Below are 18685 nucleotides of genomic sequence, written 5' to 3'. Positions count from 1 at the left end.
TAAACCACCCATCTAAATAGAAAATTTTCGTATTGACTTTACACCATCTTGAATTTTTGCACTTTTGTTACGCTTTGGTTGCGTCGGTGATAACCTTCGGTCGCACCGAATATCACTATGGTTGCACCGAATTGTTCTTTCGATTGTAGCCAAATTTCCTCAAAATATATTTGAACTCTCTGTCACCCTCAGGTTGCACCAAATCTTCCTTTGGTGGCACCGAATATCACTTTAGTTGCACCGAATTCTTAAGTCGAATTAAATTTGAAATTCACTTTTTTTTGCTAGACTGTTTTGGATACTTTCTGTCGGATTGAACCAACCTCAGGTGGGACCGAACAATTTTTTTTTTGTTATTAGATTGTGTGATTTTCTAGACTTTTCTCCATCTTTAGCGTTTAGTTTTCTTGTATCTTTAGCACTTGAATTCTTCAATATTGTCCTCCTTAGATTTAATCATTTGGTTCGTCATTCTTTGAGTATTAAATCATTACTTTAATCATATGTTTCATCTTAGCTCTCCAAATCACCTCACATAGCAAAACACACATACTTAGATCAATTTAACACACCTATGTTTATAAAACCAATGCAAAATTAGGGGAAAATATGCAATATTTCACACTCAGTGCACTCCTCAACCAGCATTTTGCTAGTCCTGAGCAAAACGAGTGAAAAACTAACTTCAAAATCCAAACTTCAAGCATATTTCAAAAGAACAACGTTTTGTGCAATCCAATGCATATGTAAATGGAAATCAGAGATATAAAGATAATATGTTGTCAATCTAAAACCTAATATGACTAGTAAACAATTATACTAAGTTCTTATTCATCAATCAATCATTAGAATGCATTTAAACATCAAGTTCCTAGTGTGCTCCGTGAATTCTAACTTATAATCGCTAAAAATCAGCTTTCCCTCCATGATGTTAACTGTGACGATTACTCGGAAGTGGTCAGCTCAACACAAGTCACTAATTCTGAACCCATCTCCCTTTTCACTTATTTTTCCGGCTCTTGATTTTTCATCAACGGCTTTCACACTATCTTCTTTTCTTCTTTTTTCTTTCTTTCTTTACGCACATACAATAGGTAGCCCTTTTTTATTACACTATTTTTTTAGCCGACTCTTTTTCTTCTTCTAACATCAGGGTAGACAAGGATCTCCAGGCTTGGTTCTTAATACTTTTGAGTAGTCATTAAGCTAAACACTAGAATTCAAGTTGGCTTTAAGAACCATGAGTTAGATGTGAATTGTGAACTAGACTTAATTGATGTTTAGATCTTCTTATCAATCAATTCAAGGAACATATTAAAAAATCTACTAATCAACTAGACTCTAGACTTTTAAAGATTACTTTATATCTCATCATACTATACCTAAATACACTCTAGCACAAAAAACAGTTTTCAAAAAGAGTTTTAAAATATGAGAATTGAAAATTTTAGAAAATTGCTCAAAAACCACAAAGATATGTTATAATTCGACTGAATCTCACCCCCAACCTAAAATCTACATTATCCTTAATGTAAAAATATACAATGCATCATAATATGAGATAATAGAAATAAAAGAGGAGTGAGTAAAGAGAGTACCTGAGAAAGATCAAAATAATTTGCATGACTTCTCCAACAACTAAAGGGATTTTTCAGGTTGCCGGACAAAAATAAAGTAACAAAAGAAAACCTAAACTACTCTAACCTAACAAAAGAAAACCTAAACTACTCTAATCTAACCTAGGAAAGCAGTAAATGGGGATATGGACCTCCATCAAACTAGAAGGTTAGTCTTGGTAGACAGGATCTTTCGGAAGGATGGATATGTCTTCTGAATCAAAGTTCTCAGCAAATGGCTTAAGGCAGTGACCATTCACTTTAAAAATGTTACCATTTGTCGAATTTTATATCTCAAAAGCCCCATGAGGATAAACCGTTTTGACTACAGAGGGGCCGGTCCAATGATATCTTAATTTTTCAGGAAAAATATGAATTCTCGAATTATACGGAAGGACTTTCTAATGTGGTTCAAAATTTTTCTTAAGGATGTTCTTTTCATAGAAAACCTTCATCCTGTCCTTGTATATCCAGGAGTTCTCGTAAGCCTCATTCCGGATTTCTTCAAGTTCATCTAATTGAAATTTACATGGCGAGCCAACTTTGTCAATATTAAAATTGAAAGTCTTTATAACCCAGTACGCCTTATGTTCTAACTCCACAGGCAAGTGACAAGCCTTCCTATGAACAAGTCTGTAGGGCAACATACCAATAGAGTTTTATAGGCCGTACGGTAACCCACAACATATTGATTAGTTGAAGTGACTAATCCTTGCAATTTGGGTTAACCATTTTATCTAATATTTGTTTGATCTCCCAATTTGATATTTTAGCTTGGTAACGCGTCTGTGGGTGATAGGGGTACTCACTTTGTGTGTAATACCATATTTCTTCGTTAATATTTCAAATGGCCTATCGCAGAAGTGAGATCCTAAATCACTGATGATGGATCAAGGTGTTTTAAACCAGACTAAGATATTTTATTTTAAAAACTTAATGACTGTTTGATGATCATTATTCCACAAAATCTCCTAAATTCATTTGGAAACGTAGTCGATGACAAGGAAGATATACAAATTTCTAAATGATGGGGAAAATGGTCCCATAAAATCGATGCCCCAACAATCAGATGCATCAATAATTAAAATGGGATTCAGTGGCATTATAAGTCGATGGGATATTCCTCCTAATTTCTGACATCTCTTGCACGCTTTAAAAAATTTGTTAGTGTCCTTGAACATAGTGAGCCAAAAAAGCCACATTGTAGAATTTTCGCGATGGTATTTTTAGCCGAGAAGTGGTCACCACATGCATTTGAGTGACAAAAGAAGATGACACTATATTGCTTGTGATCGGTAATATATCTCATTATAATATGATCTGGGCAATATTTAAAAATATTAGGATTGTCCCAAAAGAACTTGCGTACCTCGCTGAATAATTTCTTTTTATCTTGCATAGTCTAATGAGTGGGAATCGTACCTATAGTAAGATAATTAGTAATGTCAGCATACCAAAATAATTGGGAGACTTTGAAGAGTTGTTCATTAGGGAACATGTCATTAATGGGTGTCGTTTCCTTAGAATCAGATACAATTTATGGTGAGAGATAGTCAACCATTATGTTTTCTACTCTTTTATTGTCTCAGATTTCTAGATCAAACTCGTGGAGTAAAAGGATCCATCTCACCAAACGGGGTATAGCATCCTTCTTGGAAAGATGATACTTAAGTGCTGCATGGTTCATGGACTCGATCAAGTAGGACCTAAACTTGTCCAAGGCGAACATTACGGCTAAGAGTTCCTTTTGCATAGTGGAGTAGTTCACCCGGGCAGGGTTTAGAGTTCTACTCGTGTAGTAGATAACATAGGGCTTCTTCTCTTTTCTTTGGCCCAGCACCACCCCAATCCTATAATTGCTTATATCACACATGATATCAAAAGGGGATTCCAATTAGTTGGTTGCATGATGGGGGTGCTTGTCAACATGCCCTTGAGCTTGATGAAAGCTTTTTGGCATTCCTCGCTCCACTCGAAAGGAGTTTCCTTTTGAAGAAAGTCACACAAAGGACGAGAGATGATGGTAAAGTCTTTTATGAACCTTTGGTAAAATCTGGCGTGTCATAAGAAGGATCACCCGTTGCGTATGCTCTTGGGTGGTGGTAAGTCAGAGATTAAGTCAATTTTGACTTTATCCACCTCGATTCTATTAGATGATATGATGTGTCCAAGGATTATTTCCATAAAGTGACATTTTCCCCAATTCAGCACAAGATTCTTTTCTTCACATCTTTTTAACACCAATTTCAAGTGCTTGAGGCACTCATCAAATGTATTTCTAAAAACGGAGAAGTCATCCATGAACACTTTCAGAAAATTTCCAAACATACCTAAGAAAATACTAAGGATGCATCTTTGGAATGTCGCAAGCGCATTTCATAGTCCGAATGCCATTCTTCGGTAAGCAAAGGTGCCAAAGGTGCATGTAAATGTAGTCTTCTCCTAATCTTTAGGGGCTATCTCAATTTGATTGTACCCTGATTACCCGTCTAAGAAGCAATAGTAGAAATGACCAGCCAATCTTTTCAAAATTTGATCAACAAAAGGGAAAGTGGTCCTTTCTCGTGATGGTATTCTGCTTCATATAGTCAATACACATTTTTCAACCAATAGTAACTCTAGTTAGCCTAAGTTCATTGTTCGCATTGGCTACGATGGTAATCTCGGACTTCTTGGGCACCACCTCAGTTGGACTCACTCATTGGCGATTAAATATAGGATAAATAATAACCATATCCAATAGCTTTAACACCTCAACCTTAACCACGTCTTTCATGTTTGGATTTAGACAATATTGTTATTGTCTAGATGTTTTTGCATTATCTTCAAGGTGAATGCTGTGAGTACAAATCAAAGAGTTTGTTCCCCTGAGATCTGCATTAGTCCATGTAAGAGATTTTTTATGCTCTTTGAGAGTAGAAATTAACTTACTCTCTTGATCCTTATCCAAGTGGGAAGAAATCACCACCAGATATGCCTCATCTTGACCCCAATAGGCATATTTTAGTTCAACAAGCAAATGTTTTAGGTCAAGGTTTGGTGCCTTGATATTAGACAGTAGAGGCGTTGAGTCAGTTAAAGGTAACAGTTTAAATTCAGGCCTCCACTGATTAGTTTCAAGTATTGGCATCACATCAAGTAAGGCATCCATCTCCTGAATTATATCATTATAAAGATCGGTGGAGTGGGCCAAACACACCTCTAAGTGTAAGGTACAAAGTCAAAAGAGACTTGTTTTCCATGAATGAATCAATCAAGGTAATTTCGTGGACCTCATCACCATCCTCTTGTTGCTTACACGTATTGAACACATTCAGTTCAAGTATCATATTCCTAAAAGACAGCTTCATGATCCTATTCCTATAATTGATTATGGCATTTGATGTGGCTAGGAATGGGCGACCAAGGATAATAGGAATTTGAGTGATAGTATTAACAACCCGTCGTGTGCCTAAAATAATAAAATCTACTGGATAGTAGAACTTATTGACTTGGACAAGCACATCCTCTATCGACCTCTCAGTATATAAATTGAGCAATTAACCAATTGAAGTGTGGTTTTGGTGGGTTTTAATTCACCGAGACCAAGTTATTCATAAACCATGTAGGGGATTAGATTTATACCTGCCCCAAATTAAGTAAGGCATGCTCAATCAGGTGGTTTTGAATCACACGTGAGATGGTTGGGTTATCGAGATCTTTATATTTTTGGAAGACATCCTGTTTGATGATGGCATTCACTTTTTCTGTAAAAAATATCTTTTTTTTTTTTTCAGAACATTTTGCCGTCTCTTGGCTGTACAAAGGTCCTTAATGAATTTGACATATGAGGGAATATGTTTTATGGCATCCAACAAAGGGATGTTGATTTTTAACTATTTGAGAACCTCTAAAATATCCTGAGTGTTGGATAGAGGTTTGGGTGAGATCAACCATTGTGGGAATGGAGCCATATGCTTGTACTCTTTTTCCGGTTCTTTCTTACCCTTAGATTCTTCCAAGTCCTTAGTCTTTTCAGCCCTCGTCGGTATACTTTTATTAATTATTTTTTCACTTCTAGGAGTAGTGGACTTGGCTTACTCCACATGTTGAGTCGAAGAGCTAGGGTCACTTATTTCACATTGAGGTTTTAGGTTAGGTAGAGGTTGGGATGGAAGAGTCCCATTCTCCCTAATAGTTAGTTGTGACTTTAATCTTTGAATGGATGATGCAAACATCTCAAGTGATGTTTTAATATCCTGAAATGTTTGCATGACACTGATTGAACTCTTGATCGTTTCATGAATCTTTGAACTCGATCCTCTTGGGTCTTCTTCTGTGTTAAGAGTGGAATAAGAATCGAAGGGATAGGCCATTGAGGATTTTTATCAGTATTAGCCATTGCTTCGTTCTTCTAATTAAGGTTCAGATGGTTCCGCCAACTGGAATTATACGTGTTTGAAATTGGAGCATTAATGAAAGGCTCTTGATAATTGTTCATGGCATTGGATTTCTCATGCAAAAACTCTTGGAATATAGGAATTGTAGGACACTCCTACGTCAAGTGTATGTTACTTACGCAAATGCCATAAATAGTTTCAATGGTCTCTTTGGGTTTGACCGTTTCTACTTTTTTCAATTCCATGACCTTGACTTTTCTTGTAAAGTTGGCTACCCTAGCGTTAATATCGTCTTCTTCTCTTAAGACGTAAATTCCTCATTTTTCCTTGGGTTGAGTCGACTTGGGATGGGTCGACTTGCTTGAAGTATCTCAAAACTACGCATTTTCAGATAACTTATCAAGTAGTCCTATGCGTCATCAGTATCCTTATTCATGAACTCCCCATTGCACTTCATCCCTACAAATTGATGCATTGGTGAAATTAGTCCATCATAGAAAAAACTTATTACCTGCCAAATTTCATAGTAATGGTGTGGACAAACACTTAAAAGTTCTTTAAACCTTTCCCATCATTGGAAGAAGGTTTCTTCATCTTTTTGTAAAAAGTTCATAATGACCCTTCTAAGGGTGTTGGTCTTATGAATTGGGAAGAACTTTTTAAGGAACTCCCGGGTCATCTAAGCCATGTCCCAATTGATCTCGACCTTAAGGAGTGAAGCCAGAACTTGGCCTTCTCCTTCAATGAAAAAGGAAATAATTTCAATATTAGGGTATCATCAGACACGTTATTGAGGTGTAGGATGACTACAATCTCATCAAATTCATTGAGATGTAGATATGGACTTTAAGAGTAAAGTCCATGGAATTTTGGAAGTAGTTAGATCACTCCTAGTTTAAAGTCCACATTCCTGCATTATGTGGAAAAATTATGTAGGAAGGAGTGATCGTCATAGCTGGTTGTAAATAATCACGTAAGGTTTTAGCTGAAGGACCATTGTGCACATCATTATTATCTTGTTCTTCAGCATGCCAATTGGGTTTATTCTTAGCCATGTTCTTGGCCAATTTAGAGGATCTCAGGTATTTTCTAACAAGGTGATGGATGGACAATCCTTCAACTAGTCCTCCCTCACTTAGAAGATGAAGAGTGTTATCACGGACCCACTTAGGCATTAGCCTTTCAAACATAATTTTAAACCTGCTTATACTTCTAGAAAAATTAAAACTTATACAATAAAATAAAAATAAAAAATAATTTAAAGCAAGATGATTGGAAGTATAGTATCCGATTGACGATTCCAGGTTAGATTCTGTGAAACAAAAGCAATGATAGTACCTAAATTTATGAGAAAACTCTTAACCTAGAAACACAAAAAAAACTAATCCTAATTTAAAACGAACTCTAACCCTAAAGTATTTCAGAAAAACGCAGCCGAAGTCCCCTACAACAACACCAAAAGCTTAATCAATCTAAAAGGATGACAACCCCAAGTGCATGGCTGAGTTGTAGTTTTAACCCGGTAAGACCGGGATCAAATCCTTAGGGACTTATATTTATGCATTCTTAAAATACTTTAAAACTATAACTAGAGCTAAAATTAACTATGAAACTTAAATAATGACGTAAATTTGAGTAATGTAGAGAAAATTGATAAAATAAAATACTAGAGTGCCAAGGATACACTTCTAGCCATTCTCAATGCCTAATTCAGTTGATTCAATCAGATAACTCAATCGGTATCGAAGTCTTATCCTATCTAGCTTGATGATAGAGGGATTAATTCGACGTTCACAAACCAAAAGAGATTTTGAACTTCATTTGTTTCAGTTCCCACATAAAGCATAAAGTTATTAATCGTAGGGAATTTAAAATATCTATCATGACTGTAGTATATGATAGATAAATGAATTTTATAGATTAATTCCTTGCAAAAGAGATAAGTAAAAAATCTTAGCCTTCATAATTAGCATCCAAAGTGCTTGGAGTTGACAATGGATCAAAGTAAACTAAAACCAAAGCTTTATTAAAACCAAAATCAATTAATTGTTCATCATTCAAAACAAATAACTTGAATCAAAGTAAATTAGAACATTAAAAATAACTACAAGCTTCACCTCTTAGCCATAGGTAAAAGATTTAGCCAACCATTGTCATAGTTGAACTAAACTCTAACAAAAACATGAAAAAGAACTTAGAATCGAAATATTAGAGAAGAAGAACGACACTGTAGAAGCTCCACAACCTCTTGTTCTCTCTCTCAAACCCTAAATTGTCTCTAAAACAGCCTAAATCACCCCTTTAAATAGGAAAATTCCACACCGACTTTATACCATCTTGAATTTCTGCACTTTTGTTACGCTTCGGTCGCATCAAATTGTTCTGTCGGCTGCAACTAAATTTCCTCAAAATATCTCTGAACTTTGTCTCCCTCAGGTCGCATTAAACATCATTTCGGTCGCACTGAATTCTTAAGTTAAATTAAGTCTGAAATTCATTTTTTCTTGCTAGATTGTTTTGGGCAGTTACGGTCGAACCGAACCAACCTCAGGTCGGACCAAACAATCTGTTATTTCTATTATTAGATTGTGATTGTTCAGACTTTTCTTCATCTTTAGTGCTTGGTTTTTTGGATATTTGGCACTTGAATTCTTCAATTTTATCCTCCATAGATCCAATCCTTCACTTAGTCATTCTTCGAGCATTAAATCATTACTCTATCTTTTTCATCTTATCTCTCTAAATCACCTCGCATAGCAAAACACACATACTTAGATCATTTTAGCACACCTATAGTTATAAAACCAATGCATAATTAGGGGAAAATATGTAATATTTCACACTCAACACATCATCGTCTTGGAGTCACCCTCTTGAGACAATATCAATTGGGCTATGCGTTATACAGATGGAAATCCAATATATTGTGGAGTAAGGACAAGCTCAAGCAGACCAGGTGCGAGCTCAGGCAGAGCAATCACTGATTTAGGCATACACTTTCAATAGGTGGATGTCTAGCTACACCGAGTGTAAGACCTGTAACCCTATGAGGTCGACCATATGCTTCATTTTCTATGCCGGCACATTCCAGGTGGACTAGATTGGTGAGCTTCGATTGTAACCCTATTTCAGTACCGCAATGACCCGAGATTAATTGGTACCTTGGCAATCACGCATGCATTGCGATTCTAACACCGCGCAACACACCCTATTTCAACGCCTGGATTAGGAATTTTAGTTTTTGGAGTAATAAGAGGTGTGCCGCACAATGCAAGCGTGGCGCAGGCCCCACTTGCACAAATCTCGAGGTAGTCCAATCAATCAATCAACCCTCAATCACTCATGTCTCTCTCCCCATTAGTCAAACAAGCCCGTGCCTCCCATCCCTCACCCATACCTTTGCCCATGTTAAGCCACTCCCCTCCCTCTTCCCATTATACCCCTCCATCTTTTCTTATTTCCCTCTCTATACAAAAAGTTCTACCACAAAGCTCCCAAAGCTCTCTCATTTTCACAACCTTTATAGTAAGTGAGAGTGAGAAGAAAAGAGAGATGAGATTAGAGAGAAGGAAAGAAGAGAATAGGGAAAATTGGAGAGAAATTAGAGAGGAAAGATAAGAAATTATAGAGGTTTGAAAGAGGTTAGAGAGAAAAGAGAGAGTGCTTAAGAGAAAAATTGTTTAAGAGAGATTAGAGAGCGAGCTTGAGGGGAATTTTGAGGGTTAGAGGAGTCTAGGAGGAGTTAGGTCCATCCAAGCCGTCCGATCGATGATCTGACCCAATCTGGCCGTTCAACATCATTGTGAGTATAAGGGAGGACAAACTCTCCCTTTCTCCTTGTTTTCTTTCATTTTCATGGGCCCATAAGGAGTGGGACCCACCTTGTTATGTGATAGTTATGTAGATACACCAAAATCCCTATTTAGGAATGAAAATAGGGTCCTAAAACATTAGGAACAGATGAAAACCGTCGCAAATTAAACAACAATTTTAAAATGGTTTTGAACCCTTCCGTTAGGAAGGGCCGGTAAAAGCCGTGCAACCACTGGCAAAAGCTAGTATTCTTTTTTTTAAATTTTTTTTAATTTTAAATGGAACCTTTATTATTATTATTATTTTTAATATTTGAAACCCAAAGAATGTTGCAGTACAATTAAAAATGAATATTAAACAAATATTGTATGACTTTACAATAAAAGATATATAATATTTTCAACAATAAGTTGAAACTTGTCCAAATACATAAAAAAAAATCCTCCATGTGGTCCACTCCTAGCTTAGGCCAATACAACTCATTATCTCTAGCCTTTTTGTACACACATCATTTCAACCAAGCAACGTTGGTACCCATCTGCAACGGTCATTGCCCAAGTGTTCATCTACAAGTTTAAGAGAACAAACATGTTAAGAAGTCAAACAAGACTGGAGATTAACACAGGAAAAAAAAAGATCAATACAAAGAATCCTTTGTAATCTATCAAACAACGTTTTCTATACAATTCGAGTTATAGAACGCATACCCAGAATGAATATTATCATGATGAAGTAGTTTGTCCAGTAGCTGCAAATACACATAAAATCCTCAAATAATATAAATGAAAATGAACATCAGCATTAGCCTTTCAAATCTCAGAAATTGTGATTTTACCAAATCATGTGGCCAACTAAGATTTCAAAGAGGTGCTTTCCGGAGGTTGAAATGACCTAAATGCTTTCATATCACTTTTAGTGAAATATTCACTCTAGGTTGGTAATTTATCTAAAATAAAAAGAACTTGAGTCAGTATTATCGAGATCATGATTGTTAACTATACATGTAAAGGAAAGACGTTAATGAGGAAAGCACGGATTCTTGTAATTGATTTCGACGGACAAGGGAACCCAAAAGCCCAATTTTGGGATATTTGTTTCCATGCATTCATGTATTAACTCAAGTTAGCTAACAAAATTGTGGAAACCTATAATTCCCATGTCACAGTCCAAAAATCAAACTAGTAGGACAATATTAACCTCTTAACTGTGGACACTTCTTTGCTAAAAAGGGAACCTTGGATTTTTATTTTTATTTTTTCTCTTCAATTTTCCTCCTTGCTTGCTGTGGAAAGAGAGGTTTTCATGGGCCTTACGGGGTTGGTTATGGCAGTGCAGAAATAGAAAGCGTAGATTGGTAATGCATAGGAAACATAAGCTATAGAGAATTTGGCCACAAGTCCAATTGAACTACGATAGATCCAAAGCACAATTTTCGATTGAATTGCCTATTTTGGCGCATATGATCAAAGTTGTTCGGATGGAATTGAGCCACACAGTTGGTTCTGAAATGCCAACACACATCACATGTGACCAAATTCTGCATCCGAGGGGCCAACAACTCCATCCACACTGGGACCCATAATTTGTATATTGTTCAGATAGGATGGGATAACACCATTTTTAAATGGTAGTATAGTCGTAATTTTCATTTCCTAAAAGGCGGGACATTTGAGAGAGCTTCAATCGCCACGACATTGCTCTAACACCATAACATTGTAGGAGGCATTTATGCGTTGTAAGTTGCATTACTAACTTTCTCTAGAAATGATCACATATGGTACCTCGATTTCTTCTCTGCCAACCTAGCACGTGTGTACATCCAATCCGTTTATAAGGTGGGCCACACAATGAAGATCTCCTCAAATGAAAATCAGTCCAATCCACTATTGAGAGTTTGGTTTAAAAATAAAAGGAAAATATTTTCAAAAAAAGTTTGAATATTGGTTTCCCTCCAAAACAATTTTGAAAAAAACCAAAGAAAAATGTGTTTTGTTTAGTCCCACATTGGATAGAGTAGGAGAAAACTTTTGGTTTATAAATCGTTGCGTGTTAAGTATTCTTACTTGGAGAAATGGAGAGAGAGAGATGCTCGGTTTGCTTGTTCTAGTGCGAGCACTAGATCACACATACACGCGCGCTTGGGCTCAGGCATGGGCAATGTGGTCATAGTGGCCCTAGTTGGCGTACTTTGTAATAATAGTCAAATGGTATGAAAATGGACGACCCTTGATGATCCACACCCCAAATGCTATATAAATAGAACACTCCAGATCTAGAATCATCCAAGTCTACCAGATTCAATCAGAATCTGATCTGAGCTTTCTAAATATATATTTTTTTCCTTTTAAGATGACTCAAGAACTAGTTGAGTGACTTGAACCTTTTTTGTTTGAATCACTAAGTTCGAGCACTCAACGAATATGCCAGAGAAGTGAACTGTGTTAACCAAGTCCCTATGAAGGTCCCTTTGTGACTTCTGCATGCAAGACCTTACGAAAGGCTTGTCTTATCCTCGAAGCGATTTGCCTGTAACCCGCCGGGGATCTCAATTCAACAGGAATAGGAGGCCAATTAAGCTTTAAGGACAGCGTATTACATACAAGATTCAGCTTGGTGTACAATTTTTATTTTATCTTTCGATTTCCAATATTATTTTGTGAAATAATTCCAATAGCTACTTATTTGATGTCTCACTCTATGATTGAATCGGCCTGATCTTTGCAGTAGCTGATCATCATGGTGTGACCATTGTTTTGCCAGGTTGCGGGGTTAGATGTCCCACAAGTTAGTGGGAAAACTTGTGGCAAAGAAATGATTGTATCTAAAGTTGTCCCCACACCCTGCCTATGTGTGACTATGACCATAAAGAAGTTCATGATCCACACCGTTCAGTAGTAGACCTCACCATAAATGGCCCATGATCCAACAACCACATCGATTGGATTGTCCTAGATGCAAAATCAGACCGCTTGCCTATGAGTGTCCATTTGGACCACACAATCATATGGTTAGCTTCAACTTACCAGAGTGATTTCTGGTCCATGATGTCTCCATAGATGGACGGTCAGAATTTTCACCACATTTGCCAAGTGTATGGTTCCAAAATGAGGAATCAGACTCCAAGTTCGAACCGTCCAATTGGGTAGATGGCAAAGGAGTGGTTGAAACAAAAGCACCAAAACTCCCGATTTAAATAGGGTTTTTACTTTTTACTCCCAATAGACCTGTGGTATGACGTGGTCGTGCCTTTAGTCTCTCATTTTCGAATGTAAGTTTTTTTTTGCTTGAGGGTACGTTTTCTTCTTTCCGAGGATGAAAATACCCTTATGTAACAATTGTTTCTCACACGGCATTAACTTGTCTCAGAAGGAACGAAATAGGTTTTGGAAGGAGAATTTTCGGTCCCACAAAAATAAAAAAAGGCGCACCCCTTGATTGATCTAATCTGGTCATTTATTTCAGGGCATCCTAGGATATTGGAAGGTGTTGATTTCATCTCCATCTGAGACCTTTGTGGCCGTCAATAGAGCTAACGGTGGCCTTTTATTTTAGAGTTGTTTCCTCTGGTGTGGTCGAATCTTGATGTTTTCTTCCCTCATTTTTTAGGCCATGCCCTGAAATCCCCCCTTTCCCCCAGCTAATGGTCAGAGTGGATTTCAAAGGAGATGCATAGTGGGTAAAAAAGGGTTTGAAAAGCTACATGGACTCTAAAAACATGGATTTTGGTGCTATTTGAATTTATTTATGGGAAGTTATTTTAGAGAGAGGGGAGCACCAACCTAAAAGGTAGTTAGAAGTGTTGTGCCACCCCATGGGACCCACTCCAGCAAGAATCCAACATCATTCCCTCCATTCCGGCGAGTTTCCCATGACGTTCAATTTTTTTTGCGAGAAGATGTGCACTCTCTGATGACAACTGTCCCTTTCGTGGGCCCCGCTCCCATCATATCCTTCCTTGGGCGACATCGATAGAAAGGTGGGTGTAACATTTATTTCACATATTTTTTATCCTTGAAGATCCTTGGAAATGCATACCAGAGATCCTTGGAGTAACAGAGATCCTTAGAGTAAGCGCAATGGAGATCCGGTCGAAAATGCATAACGAAGATCCTTTGACTAAGCTCGTTGGGGATCCCATCAGAAATACACAACGGAGATCCATGGACTAAGCTCAACAGTGATCTTGTAAAACATGCACATAGGAGATCCATGGACAAGGAATCGCGGATATTCACTGAGGACTACTGATTTTAACAGTGGACCTCTATTATTTACTGTGGATTGTTAATATTCACAGTGGGGGATGACTGATATTCACTATGGACTGTTGATATTCATTGTGGACCGTTGATATTCACTATGGGCCGCTGATATTGCTAGTGGACCGCTGATATTCAATGTGGACCGCAGATAATATTAATGGATTGCCAATGTTCACTGTGGATTGCTGATATTCACTATGGATCGTTGAGATCCACAGCGAATATTGGTGATAAACATGAAATATCAGTGATCCCTAGTGAATGGATCTCCAATGTGCATTTTCAGTGAATATTGGTGATTCACAGTGGTGATCTTGGTGGAAATACATAATGGATAGGGTTGTAAATGAGTCAATGGACCTGATGGGGTGCCCAGACCCAACCCATTTAGACCCAACCCAGACCTTACTCATTTGTTAAATGGCATGGGTTTGGGTCCAAGAACAGACCCAATTGCTAAATGGGTCTAGATTTGTTTTTCTCTATATTAGGCTCGACCTGACCTGACCTGACCTGAACTCATTTTGTAAATGGGCGGGTTTGGTCTATGTTGCAAGGGACCCATCCAAACTCGGATCGGTCCAGACCTAGTTTTAAACTTGGTAAAAAAGCTCGCATTCCTTGACAAGTAACATGGGAAAATGAGAAATCCACCCCATGTTCGGTTGAGAATATGGGGTACCATGGAATATGGATCGACGCGCCGAACATGGTGGGATTAGTGAATTAGGATGTTCATGGATTGCATGTGAAAAGCTTTTAGGTTCTTGGACAAGTCTTGCATCAAAACTCAAGATGTAATCCACATGAAGGAGAGTTCATGGAGACTATCCACCATAGCCAAAGTGGAGCAAATGACCAAATAAAGATAATCGTCTCTATCATTCCGATCTTTACCTGCACCATTATTTGCATTTTTGTTATTTGAGAAGTTAATTTTAATTTTTATTATTAATTCACATTGATTAATTTTGATATAAAATTACGGTGACCCAAACCCGTTAGACTCGTTGATAAGTGGATTTGGTTTAGGATATGTGTATTCCTTAACCAGACTCGTTAGACTCGACCCATTTATAAATGGGTTTAAGTGGATTTCCCTCTACCAAACTTAGACCCAGACCCATTTATAAAAGAGTTTGATGGGGTTGACTTTGACCCGACCAAGACCCACTCATTTAGTAAAAGGGTCCGGGTCTATCATTTACAACCCTAATAATAAAGGCCATTCGACTAACCTCAATTGAGATCTTGTTGGAAGTGCACAACATATATTCTTGGAAATGACAACTGAGATATGTTTGAGCTTGTTATATTGTTATTCTAAGTCTAATAGCCCAAGCCTTTTTCATTTTAGGTACATTAATATTTGAACATCATAACTCTTCAGCTCATATGCTGCCATTATGATATATGAATGAGGGAGATGGTCGTACAAGGGTGATAGTTCTAAGACGGTAATTATGAGCAGCGAAATTAGATACGAGGAGCTTATATCCAAAGTACACAAGATCATGAACATAACACCCGGGGAATACGAGTTTAAATGAAGGTTATTTACGCTTCGCTTAGCACCATATCACTGAAATTGTGTGGATTGTCTACCACGGCATGCGGAAGCTTGACAAAGGTTAGAATTATGGGTAGGTCCTAGAGGGGGGAGGGGGAACAAGACCACTTAAAAATTCTTGCCTAATTAAAATAATTTACTAATTTAAATTAAGAAGACAAATAACACTTAGGCTTCTAAGCCAAGTGGGTTTAATCACATAAACTACAAAGGATACAACAATGAAAGCAATTAATCTATAAGAGATACTGATTTTATATGTGTGTGAGGTTAATTAGATGCCTGACATTCAATCCATTGAAGCATTCATCTAATTTAACCAATCAAACTCATAGGCGTGAATATAAATGTACTTAAATGACAATCATAAACACAAGCATATATAATGGTTCGGCTACTTGCTTACTCTATTCTCTGCAAATGCACTCTCTCGAGTATACTAATATTTTACTATTGGAGGTTTTAAATCAGGTTCACCTTTAACATTTACAATAGTTTCTCGTAGGCTAATCACGAACCTACACGTACACTTCCATGTCGGAGGAACACATTTTCACCCGTGTCGGTGGCTCTTGCGGAGATTGAGTTTTCTATCAACTAACCAACAAGCATCAATGGTCCTAATCTAAGGCCCTATGTACACTCCCGTCAAAGGCTCCCTGTGGAGATTAAAATGTATGCACATGTCATTGCCAAAATCGTAAATTTGTGACGGACCAGATCTGTCGCCAAACCAAACAAATGACAGATTTCATTCGTCGCTTGGTGCGTGGTTGTTTTCTGGGTCACAAAAAAAAAAAAATCTGTTGCTAAATTCAAAAAGAACCCACTCGAATTATTCTGCATTAAAAATATTGGCGACGGATACGGTCCGTCGCTAATACGAGGAGAGTGACGGACCTCATCCTCGTTGATTTTCAACTTCAGAAATTAGCGACGGATTTGGTCCGTTGCTAAAATATCTGCGAATAAAAAAAATATTGTTAGATTTGTTTGTGTTTGTTTGTTTGTTTGTTTGTTTTTTCTTTTTTTGAATATTACACCGATAGTCATTCAAAAAATAATTCACATGATTGTTTAATAAGAATCCGATTCACAAAATTCAAAAGGTTGAGCTGAATATGAAACTGGGCAAATATCAATGGGTGTTTGGATGCTTAGAAGGATTGAATAAAAAACTAATTTAAATATATAGTAAGTAGCCAAAATTAGGTCAGCTACTGATGAAATTAGGTAATGTAAAGAATATCATTTGCCCTGAAAACTAAACAAATGATCATCATATTTATGTCCCATCAATTAAACTACAAATCCAAGATATGCCGGACCTCCTCCTTAGACATGGTTCGATATATTTGTTGCCTATCAACTACCCTTGTAGCAAGTCCTTCCTTTGTCACCTGTTATAGTAACAAAAAATCCATTTTCTATTGTTCCAAACTTTTGATTGTAGAAGAAATTTTGAAAATAAAATGAGTTTTTTTTAAAAAAAAAGTAAAGTGGGATCTAGAGATTTACAATGTGATGGTAAGTAAATCCTCATACACATCATTTATCAGTAGTCATGTTTTGTCTGTACCTGCCGTTTATATATTTTTTCTTCCATAGTTCCACATGCCATCAAACGATATGCATAAACTGGCTTTGTTTGGCCATACCTATAAGAATGCAATACATTTTAGAAACAAAGAACAACAATGAGAAAACCGCACTCCAAAAGATTAAGCATTAAATTTTTTTAGAAAATAAATATCTCGATTATGTCATACCTCCAAACCCGAATATAGCCTGAAGATTTTAAGTAGGGTTCCACAAACCATCAATAATGATTACACAGTGAGCAGCGTGAAGGTTGACGCCCAATGATCCAGCTCGAGTTGATATCAAAGTACATTTTAACTCTTTTATTTTTGGGTTCATTAAACCTCTCGACAAGCTTTGCCTTTCAAAGCCCTCTGTACTTTCGTCAAGCCTATTTATTCTGTTGAAGAAATCAATTATATTATATGATATACCCAAGAAATCTGTCGCTGGGTATTATTTTTGGCGGTAATTTGTGACGGACAGAAATTCGTCGCAAAATCTAAATATGTGACGGATCAAATCCGTCGCAGACCAAAATCCATTGCAAAATTGATTTTAGCGACGGATTTTGGTCCGTTACTAAATTCCATGACTTTCGATCTTGAAATATGGACATTTTTCTTTAGTGACAGATTAAATCCGTCGTTAAACCAAGCCACTTTTGCAACGGACCAAATTTGTCACAAAATCTGTCACAATTTCGCGATCTTGGCATAGTGTGTATCTGGTGAATTCGGCCCTATACAAGAGCTTAGGTCCTACATAAGAACCAATTCGAGTTTGGGTCACAAATTCTACACTCAATCCTATGTAAGGAAGGAGTGTTTGGACTCTACAATTGACAATTTATTAGATTGAATCCCGTTGTAGCGCCTTTCTTGAGATGCCTGATCAATGCTTTATTGTGCTTCAATTAGCTTCTCAATTGTTCCCATGATCGTTGATGCAGATGCTTCAACTTCTACAATCAACCGCCTTGCATATGATGCTCTAATGAGATGACTAAGGTGGTGGGAGTTGGCTTGAATCTTCTACAACTAAAGGTTTTAATTGATTTCTGGTAAGGATTCATGTAGATGGGTGTTTTAAATAAAAATAAAAAATAGACAAGGATTTGCCTATAATTTTAGTGTCTAATTTCTAAAACATGGAGGAGATCAAGTTCATCTTCAAAGAGAGTTTAGAATGCTCATTCAAGTGGTAAATCATAAGGAAGATGATTTAGATATCTTTTGTATGCAGTCTAGAAGAGGGATATTTAAAGGGGAAATATCTAAGCTTCATTTACACATACCCTCCATCAAAACGCCTAAGAACAGAATGCTCATTTTATAAAAAAAAAGTTTTCCAATGGCTAGTTAATGGCTCTGTCGATAGGATTGAAAGGTCATTCGATAGGATTAAATGTCCTTCGATCCCATTGAGAAATTATAAGAATTTTCTGTTTAGTTGATGGACTGT

At 37.0% G+C, this 18685-nt stretch overlaps 1 non-coding gene across 1 annotated transcript; it reads left to right on the top strand.

Annotated features, from left to right (window-relative positions):
- Positions 1-6519: 6519 nt before the first annotated feature.
- Positions 6520-6626, top strand: LOC131223315 (small nucleolar RNA R71). The gene has a single exon (XR_009160386.1). It is a non-coding gene; the product is annotated as a small nucleolar RNA R71 (small nucleolar RNA).
- Positions 6627-18685: the final 12059 nt, after the last annotated feature.

The sequence above is a fragment of the Magnolia sinica genome, chromosome 1 (genome assembly GCF_029962835.1).
Source record: "Magnolia sinica isolate HGM2019 chromosome 1, MsV1, whole genome shotgun sequence".
NCBI classification, from domain to species: domain Eukaryota; kingdom Viridiplantae; phylum Streptophyta; class Magnoliopsida; order Magnoliales; family Magnoliaceae; genus Magnolia; species Magnolia sinica.
This window is presented reverse-complemented; position numbering and strand designations above follow the sequence as displayed.